We start from the raw sequence: 6249 nt of genomic DNA, 5'->3' as shown, positions 1-6249 counted from the left end.
CCCCCTGTAGTCAAATATTTTATCCCTTAAAACTTATCTTTGATCATCAAAATTACATATTTAAATGTTTTTTCTTGTGAAAATAATTTTCTCATGCCTTAAAACAGCTTGAATGTAACTCTACACCTTTGCCTCATTTACTATACGCGGAACTATGAATATGCAACTTAGTCCCGCCTCCACTCAGTCACACACCAGCTAGCGCCTCCTGATCCACTGAACTGTAGTAACCGCAAAACAATGGCATACAAGGATAATGACTGATAAAACTATGTTTTTACTAGCGGACAACTACAGTGAATACTGTAACATTCGTTAAAGTTACTTACTTGACTATGTTGTGTCCTAAAATGCCTTGAAGACTCGAATGCAGCCGTTTTGTTAATTCGCGCCCGCGAGCATACACAGGCGTGTGAAGTGCCGACGCAGATGCGGGAGAGGTGCGTCTGACTCCGGGCTACTTTTACACTGTTGCCACGGGTTATAATGCAAGTTAGCGGTTCTAAATTCCCATTAAACACAGCTTCATGGGTTTTTTGCTCTGATTTATTTTTGGTTTTGTGCTGGTATTGGTATATTTTGCATGCTAGAGATAGGAATCGATCCCTTGACGTGATTGGTTATTGGTTTGTGACGTAGCAAACCAAGGGCTGTTTCAAACCATATACCATTGGCACATGGTTTGTTTAAAAGCATATTAAAAACACCACATAGACAAATAAACTACATAAAAAACTTGATTTTCACTACAGGGGGACCTTAACATTTGTTGTTTTTTAGATCAGCTGCTATAGAAGACAAACTGAAATCTGAGTGCAGAGACAAGCAAAGGAATAGTAAGTATATTTTCATGTTGTATCACCTCTGTTATAGAGATTTTTGAATCAGGCCTAATGGAGGGTGATTTGGTCAATCTTGGAAGAAAACTTGCTCCTCGCTCCCTCAATTCCACCGTGTGTTGTCAGCACTGAGATGCTCTGGGTCTGTGCCATGTGCCAAACACCATCTAAGCTGCCAGGGCATCATTGTCATCCTCCCATCACCATCCCTTCACCACATCCTGCCATCATCCCCGCACTTTTGCCTCTCACCATCCCTACGCCATCTCCTTGTCCACCTCCAAAAGAAAAAAGCAGCTTTATAATATACTAGTAGTGTAATGCTAATGCATTTCCAATGAGCTGAAATACAATTGAAATGTACTTGAAGTACATTAAAACGAAGCTTCAAATATACTCTAACTGTAGTTCATGAAGTATTAAAAGGACATTTTAAATGTATTTTAAGAAACACACTTAAATTGCACTAAATATACTTAAAGTGGTTCCAATTTAACACAATTTCAATATATTAAATATATTACAAATAGATTAAAATCAAACTTAATCATATCTTAAAATACACTTAATATACTTAAAGTTGTTTCAAAATAATACATTTAATATGCACTTAGTATAGTATAATTTAAATATAGTATGTCTGAAAAAGCACAATTTAAATATATTTCTTTTTCACCTGGGATATTACAGTATAAATGATCCTTAGTGAGGATATTGTTGCACTTTCAAACACTTTCATGCTGAAGAAAATCCCTGGAGGATCAACTAAACAAAGTGCATTGATTCACTTGGCAACCATTAAAATCTTTAAGCTAAAATGCCAAGAACTGCAACATGTTTGACCCTTTTGTTCTTTAGCAGTAAGGCTGCTATTTTTAAAGTATGATATTTTCTTGGCACACATCTGTATGTTTCTGGTTATCTGGATATCTGCTGGATATATTTTTTTTTACACAAATATGAGTCGAATGTGTTTTAAGTATGACTCAGTATTTCTTATTGTAGGTGTTCTCTGATTCAGCGGATTCAGATCCGTTTGTAAATGTAGAAGATTGATTCTACATTGTAGTGTTGCCACTGAAACAACATGACCCAATATTCATACATGAGAATTATCACACGAAGTACCAACCAGTGCTGACCAAAGCGCAAATGCTGTTGTCGAAATGTGAAACTGTCTAGGATTTTGAAAACTGGGTCTCACAGTGTTTTGTTATATATGTGAAACTTTGATCTGAAATTCTAACAACCGATATTTAACAGATATTTAAATCTTTTGCTTTTGCATAGCAGGATGTGATCGCTTAAGTATTAATTTTTGGGGCGTATTTATTTATAATAAAGCACACTGCAATAAAGCTGAATCAACGCATCCAATTGACTAAACTTAATTGGCTTAATATAAAGCAAACAACTACGAAAACGGCTGCTACAATCTCACAGACACACACACAAAAATTACATCTACATAAATGGGACTGTCCTCACAAGAGCAAATGACAAGTTTGTTTTGATGAGAATTCTTATTTTTGTGGTTGGCAAATGTCACACATGACATGTTCTGACTTCTGATAAGCCGCATTCTGATTTCCTCTGAACGCCGGGCGTCACTCAAAATCGACAGTCACACGATGATTTTACATGCCTTTAAAAATTTGCACAGATAAACACTTTCACTGGAACGAGTGACAAACGCTCTTTCTAATTACGGAAAGGAACTCTCACATATCACAAATAAATCTCTTTAGAATCAGTGAACAATTTCCATGCTTCACTTCTATATATTATTGATTTATATCAGTAGGCTATAGACTATTCTGTTATTTGCACTAGGCCTTGCATTGAACAGATGAACTGCATTATGGGTGAGGGATGGATGCTGAAGCAGATGAAGTGGAGGTTAATTAATTCTAAACCTTTTGAATCACTTCTATAGACTATGAAACACATGTAAATAAACAGTTTTTGCCCCGAACTGGCCTTTGAGGTAGAACTCAGGGTGAAGAAATTGATTAGCACAGGAAAGTAAATATTAAGCATTCATAAACAGACAAGAGAGGGTTCAGCCATTGTGCTATTATTTAAAAAAAATAAATCATAAAAGGTTATTGAATTCAGAAGTATGTCATGTGACAAAATTCTATTAGGCCTATAAAATGACAAACACTGCAATTATGAATATGTGGTAAATGTTTTATAGAAATTGATATTGTATAAAATGTAATATTATTTTAAATATCTTTCTATATTTGTTACATTATATTATTTTAAAATAACACAAAACATTTATTCAATAATTATTTTTTATTTAGCCTATTCAGCCATTATGCCGTCACCATAATGGCTCCACCACAAAAAAAAAAAGAAAGAAAGGAAAAAAAAGGTAAAGTCACCATACCATATCACACCACAAAAAAACATTTTTTTAAACCACTCCACATTGCCATCGGTGTCTTTACGGTGATTAAGAACACTAGAAGACAAACTAAGTACAGTAGCGATCTACCGTTCTGCACACTAGAGGGCGCTATTGCAGACGTAGTGTCCTTATTAATTTAAAGTAAATTAGCCTTTTCTACTTGAGGCTAATGCTAAGTGATTTAAGCTATTTTAGTCTTAAGATTATTAATACAAATGTATAACATTATTTTAAAAATCATAATAAAAGGTGATGATGATCACATACCAGATTATACGACAATGTTAATGGTATATTTAGCCTTGTTCTGTGAGGTAACAATGTTCAACTTTAATGTCCGATAGCCTATATCATCTTTTCATATCAGTAACCATGATTGCACTAATGCAGTGCTATAAGCATCACATAAGAATCGTCTTACCATTAGAAAGGGAAAGCATGGGCATTGATTAATCTCTGACTGATAAAATATTTAAATTGTATACCTACATTTTTTGCTGCCTACAAATGATATCAACTTTTTAAAATATTACCAAATACGCCTTTTTTGTACTTTCATTCCTTTCAGGTGACTGATTGTGTGTCCTCAGGTCGGCTTTCCCTTTGTCGGGTAAGGCCATCTGTTCCTGCGGCTTCCAGCGGTTCAGGCAGCTGTTTGGCCAGGCATGAGGGCACGCAGCGGATCGCTGTGTCACGCAGAGACAAAACACCTTTTTACCAGGAAGTTACAGATAGATTAAACGCTCACACATCAAGGGCCTACTGATTGAGCTGGCTTACAACATTCCTCACTTCAGTCAAAAATGTGCCAAAGACCCAAAAGGGAAGTCGTGGCCTAATGGTTAGAGATGGTTAGAGAATGGTTAGAGAGTTGGACTCATAACCCAAAGGCTGTGGGTTCGAGTCTCGTACCGGCAGGGATTGTAGGTGGGGGGAGTGAATGTACAGCGCTCTCTCCCACCTTCAATACCACGACTGAGGTGCCCTTGAGCAAGGCACCGAACCCCCAACTGCTCCCCGGGCGCCGCAGCATAAATGGCTGCCCACTGCTCCGGGTGTGTGTTCACGGTTTGTGTGTGTTCACTGCTGTGTGTGTGCACTTTGGATGGGTAAATGCAGAGCACTAATTCCGAGTATGGGCCACCATACATAGCCACATGTCACTTTTTTTTTTTAAAAGCCATGGAGGTGAGACGGGAGAGCTGTAAAGACATTCTGGGACAATACCAGCCACATGTCACGTCACTGTTTTCACTTTTTTTTTTTAAAAGCCATGGAGGTGAGACGGGAGAGCTGTAAAGACATTCTGGGACAATACCCTAAGATAGCCAAAGCCCTTATATTATAGGCCTACATATTAGTACATTAAACATAGGCTATAAGTACTTTTAAAGTATATAAAGCACAACCAATTTATTATAATTAGGCCTATTATTAAAAATAAATTTTTTTGGTCTTTTAATGAAATGTACTTATTGTTGGGCTCCATCAGCCATCCTGATTAATTTTACTTCAAAAAGGTAAACAAATATGAACATTTAATTGAAAATAATGAAATGACAGGCCTACTGATAGGCTATCTCTATATATGCCATATTTTTGAGAGAAAAAATGCTAATTTTATGTTTTTGAAAACACTGGTCATTTAAAAGTTGTGGTTATCTATGTGACCTCAGTGCACCACTGTGACTATGTTGGAGAGAACAGCGTCAATGAGGATGCCGAAAAATCCCGAGATTTTTCCGAAGGGATCCGATCCAGAGAAAACTGAGGTAGAGCGCAGAGACGGGAGCCGCTGTTTCCAATTCACCATCACAGAAGAACCCATTTCATTTCGGTTATTTTTCGTTACCATTCTTAATTTCAGCGATGGCACCGGGATACTAACAATAATGGCGAATTCCCGAGCAAAGAATCGGGTCTGACTGCCATGTGTGATCCATCTTTTTTGCGCCTTGCATCACAGATCGTACCAGGCTTATGTATTTTAAATATATAGGGCGCTTACATGCACTGTGTACATGTCTCCTCATAGAATGACTACAGTATGTGAGACAACGCTGATGCCAATGGATATACCGAGGGATGATGCGTGATAAAGCGGATTTATTCCCGTCGAAGATAAGATGTGTATCGGTGTGGCGTGGGAGAAAATGTCTTTGGCTCCAGCCAGAAAATGAAGATGGGAAGAAGCCTTGTCCTGTAGCCCAGTAGCGAGAGACGGTCGTTATTTACACATCTAAATCTGCGCACAAGATAATGATACTGACGCTGTATCTCAGGATTAAACGGTACCACAAAACACAGCTGAAATAGAGTAATTGTGCTATTAAGCTCTGCTTGATTTAGTCACCGTGTGATGGGAATATACCGCTAAGGCTTGGCCTAGCTTTATGGAAAACCCGAAGACATGACATGCACACGAAAAAAGAGGAAACGATATTTTTTGTTTTTTAAAACGCGTATGTGTGTAATATTTCAGCTTCTGGCATAATATTGTTTAAACCGTTCAACAAAAGACTTCCCAGTGAAACAGATTTTGGTTCTATTTTTCAGACGTGACCATTCCCTGTATTAATTAATTCATTAATTATTGTTATTTTTTTCATTCTCTGTTGTTCATAAAGGACGTCGAGGTTCATCTTGGATTACAATATGGATTCATGTGCGATTCCTTGAACGCGTTGTGTCGGGTCGAAAAAACGTATTTGCACATTTTTGTGTGTGTTTTTATTTTGTATTTATTTTTATTTTGTATATATTTACAACAAGCTCCCGTTAAGTCCTACCATCGAGACAAAATCCGTTGTCTGGAGGAAGATCGAGAATTCTAGGTAAGAGCTCCATCACATTATGACTCTCCTATTTGATGTTTATCATTATTAGGCTACCTATAAAATGGGGGATACAAGTGCTCCAGTAGGCTATTTAAATAATAATAAATAATATAATAAAAACGCATTACGCATACTATGTAGGCTACTGAAGTGA

The sequence above is a fragment of the Sinocyclocheilus grahami genome, unplaced genomic scaffold, assembly GCF_001515645.1.
Source record: "Sinocyclocheilus grahami isolate Dianchi unplaced genomic scaffold, SAMN03320097.WGS_v1.1 scaffold16.1, whole genome shotgun sequence".
Taxonomy (NCBI): Eukaryota; Metazoa; Chordata; class Actinopteri; order Cypriniformes; family Cyprinidae; genus Sinocyclocheilus; species Sinocyclocheilus grahami.
The sequence above is the reverse complement of the archived record's forward strand: the minus strand, read 5'-3'. Positions refer to the sequence as shown.